Source organism: Furipterus horrens, unplaced genomic scaffold (genome assembly GCF_987537825.1).
Source record: "Furipterus horrens unplaced genomic scaffold, mFurHor1.1.pri manual_scaffold_6, whole genome shotgun sequence".
Taxonomy (NCBI): domain Eukaryota; kingdom Metazoa; phylum Chordata; class Mammalia; order Chiroptera; family Furipteridae; genus Furipterus; species Furipterus horrens.
In genome coordinates, this window is record NW_028327176.1 from 15,213,649 (window position 1) to 15,226,028 (window position 12,380).

At 53.5% G+C, this 12,380-nt stretch overlaps 1 protein-coding gene across 2 annotated transcripts in view; it reads right to left on the reverse strand.

The window, feature by feature from the left end:
- The window catches only part of BABAM2 (BRISC and BRCA1 A complex member 2), a 340,273-nt gene that overhangs the window by 823 nt on the left and 327,070 nt on the right, over positions 1 to 12,380 (reverse strand). The window lies entirely within an intron of this gene.

Consider the following 12,380-nt stretch of genomic DNA (forward strand, 5'->3'; position numbering starts at 1 on the left):
AACTGTTTGAGTGACATTGATGTAACCTGGCAGCCAAGGAGAGTGGACTGGAATGCGCATGTGTGAACAATGATGACTTCACTGTACTAGTCAGTGGGGGCAGTAGATCCCCTTGAGTAAGCTTGTGTATTGTGTGGTCATCACATTCAAAATGACTGAGCGAGTAGAGCAACGAATCTGCATCAAATTTTGAGTTAAGCTTGAACATTTCTCTGTGGAAACCATTCAGATGATTCAGAAGGCTGCAGTTATGGGCAAATGGTAATTGGTAGCTTCATCACGACAACACACTTGCTCGTGCATCACGCCTTGTGCAGAGTTCTTTGGCAAAACATCAAATCACCCAGGTCACTCAGCCCCCCTGCAGCCCAGATTTGGCACTCTGCAACTTCTACTTTTTCCCCAAAACTAAAAGCACTTTTGAAAGGTAAGAGGTTTCAGACCATCAATGAGATTCAGGAAAATACGATGCGGCAGCTGATGGCGACTGGGAGAACTATGTGAGGTCCCCAAGTGCCTACTTTGAAGGGGACTGAGGTGTCACTGTCCTGTGTACAATGTTTTTTGTATCTTGTATCTTCTTCAGTAAATGTCTCTATTTTTCATATTACATGGCTGGATACCTTCTGAACAGACCTCGTATATGTAGTTTAATCTCCCAGAAAGCAAGCCAGGTGGGTATCAAGCGAACCTTCTCCAGGCAAAGACGGGATCTGGGGCAGAGTTTGGCCTCTCTGGCACTCAGATCTGAATCTGTAGAAGCAGGCTCTACACTGCACATCAGGACAGGGCCACAGGCTGGGCCTACTCTGTGCAGCACTCTATGAGGTGCCCAGGGTTGTGTGTGAGATGACACAGATGTGGCACCTGCCACCCAGGAGACCTCGGTTTAGAGAAGGAGACAGACACATACATAACACTTGCTGAGGGGGTCAGGGCACTTATGGATGGGCCATGAGGCCCTAACCTGGGGTGCTCAGTGCAGGCAGAGGTAGGGTTGGCATCATGGGGGTTCTAGGAAAGACACGGCAGGAGCAGTGGCTTGGGGGCACGGGGCAGCTTGCTGTGAGCTGGGAACTAAACACACAGAGAGTGCAGGGAGAAGAAGCTGGATGGGCTGGGATGGTCAGCCCTTGCCCCGGCCACCCAGGTTTGCCTCCTGCTTCTCCTCCCTCCGCCCCTGACTCTTACAAGAGCAGAAAAGTCATACTTAACCATAAGTGGCTCACCCAGAACCGTAACATGAACTATAGGGAGGGCCGCCGAGAAGACTCATCACCAGTACTACATAGGCCTCATGCACCTCACCCAAGGGAGCCTCCCACAGCCCATTTTATTTGGGCTACGGTTCTAATAGGCTTGGCGTTCCAGGCCCCCAGGAGATTAGAAGCACCCAACAGAAGAGTGGAGGGGCTCGCTGAAGACAGCGGGCAGCTTGCCAAAGCAGTGAGAAGGGAAAAAAGGGGCTCGGGGCGTGAAACTCAAGCAGGGATCCTCCAGCAACTCAGGAGGCCCAGGGCCATCCCCAGATCATAGCACAGTGTATTATGGGCGACACCTGACTGCCTCCCCTTCCCCAACACCAAGTCCGCTGGAACGGGCTTTTGCATTTCAGCCCTTTGCTCTGGCTTTCTCGGTCCTGGCCTCTGCAGCCCTGGCAGCCCTGAAATGTTGGCCCCTCCCCCTGGAAGCGCTCCTTCTGTGTCACACCGCGCATCCCGGATCTCCTCCCCTCTCTCAGATGGACACCCCTGGATCTCCTCCGTCCTGCCCGCTCTCCGCTCCCCTCCGGCTCCGCATGGCTCCTCTCAGGCTCACATCACCCTCAGCCGAGAGCTGCCCCATCGGGGGCCCGGCCCTCATTCCCCCCTCACCCCCCGACTTCCAGGCCCTGTGACCGGCTGTGTCTCTGTCACCGAAACCAGCGTGTGTGTTATACATTAAGTGTCCTTCCACAGTTGGTATCTGAAGTGCTCTGGCCCACTTGTACTTCTGTGACGGCACCCAGTCCCCACTTCTCTCTAAACCTGGTGGCGGTTTCATCCTGCCGGCTCTTCCTCTTCCTCCCCAATGCCCTCTCTCCCTCCTGACACCCTCTGGCTCTCCCTCTTGTTCCTTTTCAACCCATCTGCTACAGAAGCCTGTCTCCTGCCTGGACACAAGGTTTACTTCACCTTCCTGCCTCAACTAGATAAATTCCCGCAGAGTGCGGGTCTCTGCCACTACGCCAGCTCGCAGCCTGGCACTCAGCGATTTTCACTCTCTGGTGCCGCAACATATTAATGACCACTGCCCCCCACCCCCACCCTGAGAAGCTGAAAAGCTAAGGATCCTCTCCCAGAAAAGCTGCTGGTAAGTCATCCCCCTGTGATAGTACATGCAACCGGGACTGTCATGGGTCCCCTGAAGCCCATGCATGATCCAGGATGCGACCCTCTGCCCCACACAATTCGGCCACTTGCTCTTCCCTCACACAGGCCGATTTTCACCTCTGGGCCTTATTCATGCTCAGGCCAAACGCCCTCGTCCCCATCAAGTCCTCTCCAGTCACCAGGGTTCTCTCCCTGCACGCAGACACTGCGTCTCCCCGGGCATCTGTCACACATGCGCACGTCTTCCTTGCTGGGCTGCTGCCAGCCCTGGAAAGCAGACAACACGTCCTTCCCCGGGGACCCCGCGGGCCTGCCCACAGATGGTACTCGCTGGGGCCTCTGGGGCTGCAATTAAGGCCGTGGGTAGACGGCCACCTGTTTGCAAGACGCAGTCTAGGCCCGTCCGGTCCGTGCTGTTTAAGAAGTGGGAGACAGCCACCCCAGAGAGCAGACAAACGCAGTGTTTAGGTACTGAAGACGGAAACACGGTCCACCCCCAAGCTCCATGCCAGCAGTCAGTGAGAAGGAAAGAAAAAGCCGCCTCCTACGTGCGCCTCCTGAGCCGGCTGCACTGTCCCCTTCTCTGAGAACTAAGGCCCAGAGCCCTTCCCCACCCACTGCACCAGGCCACAATGGCCCTCATGGAACAGGGGACCGTGACGGGGCAGCGAGCACACTAGGCTTACAGTGAGAAGCCCTGAGCTCTGTGTCCCCATGGTGGGGGGGTGGTAAGCCCACCCTGATGCGATGCTCACAAGAGACAACGTGAGGGAGGAAAGAGCAGCTTAGTTTTTCCTTGGAAAGTTCTGGGGGAAGGGGCTGCAGCAGGGCAAGCTCCTCAGAACAAAAGGTCTTGGCCAGAGGGAGCATGCCTTCCAGCAGGCCCTCTCCTCCTTCAGAAAGTTCTGAAGTTTCCTGTTCTGTCCTGGGCTTCCCCTGCCAGGGCAGACTGCGTGACCTGGAGGGGAAGCAGTGTGGGGAAGGGCTGTTCCCAGGCACGATGCCACGGGCCGCGGTCACTGCGTGCTTCTCAGCGGTCCCCAGGAGGTCAGTCACGGGAGGGGGAGGAGGTGGGAAGGCAAAATGGCAATGGGGTCCCCCCCACGGAGAGATTTTTTTTTAAAGCGCTATCTGCATTTATTTCACTTTTTTATTGGAAAAAATGGACAGCTGCCTGGGGTATATCTTGCCATCAGTAGCACTAGTTACCTGTCACCTTTTAAAAACTCATTGACCCAAAGGCCAAGTGTGTGTTACGGGGCGGGGAGGGAAGGACTCCTCACCTGCCCGGGAACTGGCCAAGGCGGCCAGGAGGAGATGGGCCCCAAGGCAGCCGGCTCCTCATTCCACTCTCACTGGAAGGGAGTTCGTTTTTAGATGAGGAGGAGCTCAGTACACCTCAGGACAAAGTAAGGTTCTGACCCTCTTCACTGAGCTCAGTCCCTTTGCTCCAGTTTTCTAAAATCCAAACTCAGTCCAATCCCCGGGCCTCAGGCTAGGAGAGCAGCACCGAAAGAACAGATCAGCCGGGTAGGTGTCCCATGAACAGGAGCAGCACTGGCTTCGGCCCAGGCCTCAGCTCACGGGCACAGAGGAGGCAGAGCCGACAGACTCCTGGAAGCAGGGGTCAGGGAACTGAGGTGCTCAGAGGGTCTTTTCTTCCAGACCTTGGATCCCTTCTCTTCTTTGGGCTCATCTACAAAGCCACGAGCTGGGCCGGATGACCTCCAGGGCCGGGCAGGAGGCAGGCCGTGAAGGGCCGGTGGTGTGGAGGGGGCGCTGGAGCCAGCCACACCTGGGCTCCAGGCTGGGCCCTGCTCCTCAATGGAGCTGTCACCTGGGCAAGTGACTCACCTCTTTAGTTTAAGTTTCATCAGCTATAAAGGAGAAAAATAATGCCTATGTTAAAGGGTAATCCTCATGAGGATTGAGTGAGATGGTCCAAGTGCCTGTCATAATAGATCATCAATAGGTGTCCACCGTTACCAAGCTGGCTCTGAGAGGGAGGGGCTGTGCATCTGTGGGGACAGACGAATGCTGTGTGGCAACAGAGGTCCCAGGGTCACTGCCCTCAGTTCATTCTCTCCCCTGTGGCTTCTTGGATCACTTTTCACTTATCACACAGAGCTGGCAGCTAGAGGCACAGGGAGTGCCAACCTCAGGGATGAATGTCCAGCCGAAGTCACTGGGACACTGTGCATCTTTCAGAACCCAGTCCCGCACTGCTAGACATACTACAGTATCTAAGGATGAGCTCTGCAGGGAGAGGCCCCACATGCCCTCCATGTCCAAGCCAGCAGGCGTGCGCCTGTGCGAGGCTCCGGTCAAGGCTCGGGCAGGGAAGAGGCTGAAGCTGTGGATGTTTAAGAATCACGGGGGCTCTGCCCTGGCTGGGTGGCTCAGTTGGTTGGAGTATCATCCCAACACGCCAAGGTTGCAGATTTAATCCCCGGTCAGGGCACATATAAGAATTAACCAATGAGTGCATCAGTAAGTGGAACAACAAATCGATGTTTCTCTCTTTCTCTCTTTTCTTTTCTAAAATCAATACATAAAAAGTTAAAGAAAAAAGAATCTTGGGGCTCTGACTGCCCATGATGGGGTATTGAAGTTGGCCTCAAATAGATCTTTTTCTGTTCAGGATAGCATGTATCATAATGGGGAGACAGTGGAAAAGTGGAAAGAACATTGAACCATGAGGCAGAAGACATGGGTTCTAGTCCAGACCCTGGCTTGTTATGTCATCAGAAGCCGGGACTCAGTTTCTTCACCTGCACCAAGAAGTCTTATACCTTATGATCTCTAAGTGACACCCAGTCATGGTCCTAAGATATCCACATGACCTTGAGTAAGCCACTGGACCCCACTGTGTCTTGATTCTTCACCTGTTAATCAGGGCACCAGCCCAACCCAGGGCCCAACGTGTTGTAAGTGACAGCAGTGGGGTGAGGTGGGGGCGGAAGTGCACTGAGGTGGGTGGCAGTTACTGCCACTTTCTGGGATCCTTTTCCACAAATGGGACAGGGTTAGTGATGAACACTGCGGAGTACCACAGGCAGTTCCTGGGGTGGAGGGACCGGCCTGCTCCTCTTGGCCACCCCTCTGCCTCCCCCCGACAGGAGGCTCGCAGTCACGAAGCTCGCAGTAAGTTGTCGGGGAGACAGCGCGTGAGAAATCCAATAGTCCGTGTGTTCTGGGCAAGGGGCTCTGGGGGCCACGGAGAGTCACGACGGGGAGCCCTCAGGAACATCCACAGAGGCCTTGGGGGAAGGCAGTTAGAAGTCTTTGTTCAACAAGGTCTCATCAACAGGGGTTTCCCTACTGGAAGTAGAGTTTTTAATTTATTAACTGGAGCTTTTCAAAAGAATAAAAACCCATGCAATCAACATCTAAAAATCTGAATCAATACAGCTTTAAGAAAGTGAAAATAAAAACAGACCCTAAAGCTCGAAGAGGCTGGGGACTCTGAGGAAAGGGAAGGAGCCACAGGAGGCAGGCTACGCGCACACAGCTGGACTCACAGCGTTCGTTCTGTCCAGGGTGGCGGCGGCCACATTCCCAGTCTGCCAGTGGGAGAGCGAGCTTCGTGAGTTTAGTGAAGACACCTGCCACTCTGGTCCCAGTGCCGCGGGAGCACATCTTCCCGCAGGAGCATGGCCACGTGGAGGGGAGCCTGTGGTCTTGCTGCCTTTAGCCTCATTTACTTAGGACTTTTTATTTTGCAAGAGCCTAAACAATTGCCTTCTTCCAAAACAGGACCAAAGTAGACTCTTTCTGGAATTCGAAAATGCTTTTCTCTGGGCAACCGTAAGAGGAGCCTTAGGATGTCTGCCAGAGTCAAGCCAACGTGGTGGCGGGGAGCGGCAGGCAGGAGAAGTGGTTTGGGGACACGACCCTCATTGTCAGGAAACCGAGAACATATAAATCAAGTCAGAATTCATTCTGGCAGATAGAGGCAAGTTCCAAAACATCTAAGGCTCATTTCTTTTTCCAGTTTTCTTCTGCAGCGGTGACTTCAACTGGCACATGTTTTCAATCACTTGTATGAAAACCGATTGTGGTCTGAAAAATCAAAGCAGTCCTGTAAATAGTGTAAGTCAAGTCCTGCTAATTATTCCTCGTGGGCTTGCCTCATCCTTATTGTCCTGAACGGCCACTGTAAATACTGACTCATTTGGGGTTACTCTCCCCATGTCAAAGGAGTCATCCTTGTAATAGGATCTTACAAAGGGCGGTTCTACTTCAGTGCCCTTCACCCCAAACCCTCCCAAGGCCCCATGCAGATGGCCCATCCAGCTCTGGGCGCCTTGGGAGCAAGTGCCTGGCACGATGGGAGCTTGTTTTGTAGCTGAGCCCCAGGCTATGTCAGGAACAAACAAGTGCTTGTAACTGGTTCACATACACGGTCTCCTGAGTGCGCCAACCCTTGAGCAGGCCTGGTTCATTTTTAGGGGGTCCAAACTTGCAAAACAAGAAAATTAACACCCTTGTGATGCAAAGGCTGGATAGCATACTGAGAACAAACTATCAAAACTCAGGGTCAGGCAGCGGCCCTGGTCCTCAGCGGGAAGCAAACTCCCCTCTGCTCGATTCCATGGCACACAGGCCCTCCAGCCTCAGGCCTGGCCCCGTCTGCCCCGAGTCCGCGGTGTCGAGGTCGGTGTCTAGACTGTGTCTAACACGGCTCGGGCTCCTCGCCTGTGGTATGTCTGAGACCGTGGTCTCAGTATGAGTTGAATTAAATCAAAAGCTGTTTAGGAGGACTTCAACAACCAACTGGGATCCATTTCTAGACATCAAAGTATTGGGATGAAATCTAGCTTCTTCTAAATCACAAGGTATTTTTAAAGGCTTTTCTGAAATGATCAAAATTACCTAGTAGTTCTCTCCCCTTCTGAGGCACTCCAAGGAGGCCCCCTGGAGCCTGGCCAGGCCCCTGGGGCCAGAGCAGCTTGCAGCCAGCTTCTGCAGCTGCGCAGGCCAGGCTCTGGGCATTCCCTGCGCAGTGTGTGTATGTGTGTGTGTAGGGGGGGTGGGGGGGGAGGGATAGGAGAAGGCCAGCTGGCCAAGTGAGAGGGAGCAACAGGGTAACTCACGGGCTCCTGAGCCTCCCCAGCCACAGGGCCGCCTCCCTCCTCTGGGCTCCGTCTCTGTGCGCATGTGTCTGTCCCATCCCAGCCATTCTCCCACGCCCCCGCAGAAGCTCCTTCACAGCAAGACCCAGCGGCACCTTCATCCATCTCTGCACCCTACGTTCGAGTATACCGCCCAACACCCAGCAGCTCAGTAAACATGTCCCAAACAAATGTAAACATTTCGCTTATTTAAAGACGAATGTTAGAATTATAGTTTTGTAACAGAAAGAAACCTCAGACTTCATCAAGGCCCATCATTACAGAGAAGGGAAAGCTGAGGGCCAGAGAAGTGGATGGTCCCTGTAACACGGCATATAATAATGGTCGCTGTTAGCACAGGTCTTCTCTGTGACCTCCTTGAGGGCAGAGACTGGGGAGGGCTCAGCCTTAGTGCCCACGGTGCTCATCTGCCTTGGGCCTTCCCAGGAGGAGGATGTCAATTTGGTGCATGAATGAATGAATGAATGAATGTCCCTAAGGTGCCGACCTAAGGCTCCAGAGCGAGTAGGCAGAGTCTGAGCCAGTCCGGCCTGTCTGCTAATTCTGAGGCTGAGGCTGTTTCCATCCAGAAGCCACCTGATGAGAGGCTGGGAGGAGGGGGTGACAGTGGGGCTGCTGAGAAAGGCTGGGTCCTGGGGTGAGGGGTCAGCTAAGAGGATGGCGTGCACCTGGCTGGGCTGAGGCCACAGAGTAGGTGCAGGGGACTAAGAAACACGGTGCTGCCGGGGACGTGGGACCCAGAGCAGAGCTGCAACCCAATGCTCCCTTTGTTTCCCTGTCTGCGCCTGCCAGGTGTGCCTCAGATGGCAGGTGCCTTGGCCACAGACCTCTCAAGTCCTCTGCTCATGCAGTCTCCCCCACACTGGGCTGGCTGGGAGAAGATGGTCGCCTGCTGAGGGTGGTGAGTCACCCCTAAGATCACAAATGACCCTCTCCTTCTTAGTCAGCAAAAGGGGAAAAACCAAAGGATGGACCTCAAAGAGGAAGTGCTCAGGTGCTATGCGGAGTGTGAGCACTGATCAGTGAGGGGTCTGCACCCAAGTCCCACTCTGGTGGGGAGGGCCCTCAAGGCTTCTGCTCAGCCTCGCCAGGCAGCAGCCTCTGCGGGAAAGCACCAGACCCCCAAAGGACTGACAGACCACTTAGGAGATCAACTCTTTGGGGCATAAAATTATCCTCCCCTTCCCAGAGAGTCTCTTTGGGGCTCTTGCGTGTTGTTTGCATGGCTGTGAGTCTGGTTTCTCCCACTGGACTCTCAGCCCCCAGAGGCTGCAGCTCCTGTCTCCCTCAGCTGCTCGGGCCCTGACGGCTGTCTCTGGGCACAACGTTTGGTCACTCTAGCTCTCTGGGTATTCACACTCCCAGCCGGCTGTCCATAGGTACCCCTGGAAGAGGTAGGGGAGGGGCAGCAAGGACGGCCATGGTGCCTCTTCTTTTCGCCCCAATCCCCCCGCGTGACAGCTGAAACAATCTCCCCAGATGCCTGGCTCTCTGGGCCTACAGGTGGGAAAGCAGCAATTCCAAATAAACTCTGTCAATGGGAGAGGAAGCCAGAGGCCTCCCTCCCTGCTGGAGTGCCAGGCCCTCCATGGGGACTGGGCTGGGGCATGGGGAAGTTCCATGGCAGGCTAGCGGGAGGCTGCAGAGGTGTGGGCAGACGGAGCCCTTCGGGGTCCTCTCGACCACGCGGTCACGCTGGCGTGCACTGCAGAGGGTGGGAGGGCACAGGAGAAGGCGTTCACCTGCCCTGTCAGTTGGCGGGGCTCACTCCGCTCGGCACAAGCCCAGGGCCCCACACGTGCTGTCGACAGGCAGCTCTGTGGCCCCATGTGCCAGTTACAGAAAGGAAAGGAGGGACACACGTCAGTGTGGATCAAGGATACCCACACACGGTATCAGAGAGGCTTGTTCTCATGATGGGTGCAAGCCATGAGTGCTGTGAAATCAATTTAGTGGGTCCTGAGAAGCATTAAAATAAAATGAAAAGCAGAGTACATCACATGTGACAAGGGTGAATATTATTTTTGTGAAACATTTGTTTCAGTTATATATACTGGATTAGCATAAAAAATAAACGTCTTCCTGTGGATTGTGGTAAAAGGCTGGCCGCCAGGAGTACAAAGGAAGAAGGTGCCTAATACATGCCAGACATCATGTGAGCTGTTTTTATCTATATTATTTTATACTTACTCCTCCTGATGGGCCTGCTACCAGTTAGGTATTATTCTCTCTCTTTTTGCCAATGAGCAATCAACGATTCAGAGAGGCAAAGTAACTTTTTGAAGACCAGGCATCTAAGAGCGGCGATGCTATTTATGACCCAGAGTGCGCGACTTCAAAGTGCACACTCCTTCCACGCTGCCAGCACTGCCAGGAGAGAGCATGCTGGAGGGGGCTGGGGAGTCCCCAACCCACGTGCTGCATGACACTGAGTCACCCCTCCGTTTCCTCATCTACACTGTGGAGTGAGATAGGTGGTATCTAAAATTTTTTTTTGATTTGGTGACCCTGCCCGTCCCAAACAACATCTTAGCTATTTTTTAGTTTCCTCCATTAAAACTGGAATTTCCAACAGCCTGGTAGTGAACTTCGAGAGCCATTCACTGCCAGCCCCTGCTACCCCTACATTTGTTCTTACAACCCCTTCTAAAGGTTGACTGGTGTCTTTATCACGCTTTAGGGACCTGTATAGGGTGGCTTTTCAGTAGAATTACGACTGTGATAACAACGGACAAAGGGATGAACCCGACTTCCCTCTGGCTTGTCCACCTGCTTTCTGACGGCACTGTCCCATTGGAAGAACGAGGCCTACTCTGTGTGTGTGGGAGGAGGGAGAGAGCGAGCCGGGAGGGCATGTGCAGTTCCCCGGCCGCATGCGGGAGGCATCACAGGCATTCTCTAAATCGTGGCCCAGAAGGTTCCTTTAACATAAAAGCACTACATCTGTAAAGTGCTATGAAACAGTAGGGACTGTTACCCCAACATAACTGAGCTATGCACTAGAAATGGGGAGGCCTGAGCTGTGATTCTGGCTCCACGTCTCACTTGCTCTGTGACCTGGGATCAGCAACAACCCCTCTGGGTCCTGGAGGCCTCATCTGTAAAGTGAAGGGATGGCTTCCTAGTTCACTTCCAGGTCTAATATACTATTATCCATTATTCTTATTATTGCTTTGGTACCAATCCAACCACTGCAGCCAGAGACAGTTTCTGAAGTGGACGCAATAATTAGTAAATGGCCTCTCCCCCGTGCTTTGCTACAGGGGTGCCCTCAAGGGCCTTGATAAGCATCATCAAAGGCACTGTACATGTGTGAGGTTCCTACATAGCCTCCCTTTGTCTCCAGATAGGACCTCAAGGATGGATGGCCAGCATCCACCCTGGCCATCTTCCTTCCATCCTTCAGACCAGTGCACAACCAAACACGCACTCATGGTTAGCTCCTGTGTTAGTAAAGGGCTGGTTCCTGCAAGGGCCAAGGAGCGAACGTGAGCAGGGGCCAGGCCTGACTTCCAGGGCAGGGAGCTCATGCTCACCCTGGTCTGGCGTGGGTGGCTTCACTTCCACAGCCACGGGCCAACCCTCCTTGACCAGCTCCTTACTGCCATTGCTCTGGAACAACGGGAGCAAACTTACTGCCCAGGGATCGCCTTCTTCCCTGCTCAGAGCTAAAACAGGGCATTATCCAGCAGGCCAGACATCTAGCACCCGTAATGACAATAATGATAATTTGCATTTATACAAGGTCTTCATTGGGGGAATCTTAAAGTATATCACAAACAATAATTAATTCCCTTTTGCCACTATGGGAGCCAGCTAAGTAGGAGTCCCTTTACTTTGTAGGCTAAGGGTGCTTCTGAACCATACAACATGGTGGGGGTCTTCCCGTCTACCCCAAACCTACCCACTCTCGAGGCCTGGCATAAGCATCAAGCCCTCCACAGTCTATCACCGCCAACCTCAGCCCAGTCACTTGTCCAGCCTCTGAAGCTACGCAGCATGGACCGCTGAGCCACTCACTCGGTACTCATTAGACACACTCACGGTCGGAAGAGGTCTTAGGATCTTGTCCAAGACAGGACTTGCCCTAATAGCACTTGGAGGGGCGATCCTCCAGCCTCTGCCTGAGTGTCTTTTGTAAGGGACAGCTCATTACCTACAGGCACTTCTAAGTCACAATGTTCTTCCTTCTCCTGAACTGAAATCTGTCCCCTGGAAACTCCCACCCATGGGTCTTACTTTTGCCTTCTTGAACGAAACAATCCTATCTAAATGGCCTGGTTTCTCTTGTACCCACGCCGTTTGCTTCTGTGGTCAGCCTTGGGTAGAGCTTGGCGGCTCACACTTGCCGAGGTTCAGTGGGGCCTTGTGAACTGAGTGGGGGGCGGGGAGCGCGCAGCAGCTGAAGCCTCCATCATGCACTCGGCTCCAAGGCCAAGCTGCCTTCCTGAGCACTGGGGGCTGCTGGCTCCAGAGCCCCGGGCTCGCCCATCTCTAAGTGGAGCTCTTTCAATTCCCCACCTCTGATGTAGATACCAGAGGCTTCTGTGTTCATTTCTGGAGGTTACACCTCAGGGATACAGAAATACCCTAATTTTCTGCTGAATGATTGACTGATTAAATAAATAAATATCCTTTTTTCTTTCTTAAATCTATTCTGAAGTCTAGGCAATCACTGCCAATTGCAGGGACCGGTTTCGGAGACCAAGCCAGACAATACTGTCTTTAGTTCTTCTGTCTTTTTACCGTTCTTTATTAGAATAAGTACTTGGTGCTAAGCCTCAGAAAAGGATGCCCTGATGCTGAGCTGAGCACTGACATGAGTCCCATGACAATCCTCTTCCCTAGGGAGTTAGAGGTGAGGGAGGCCTCA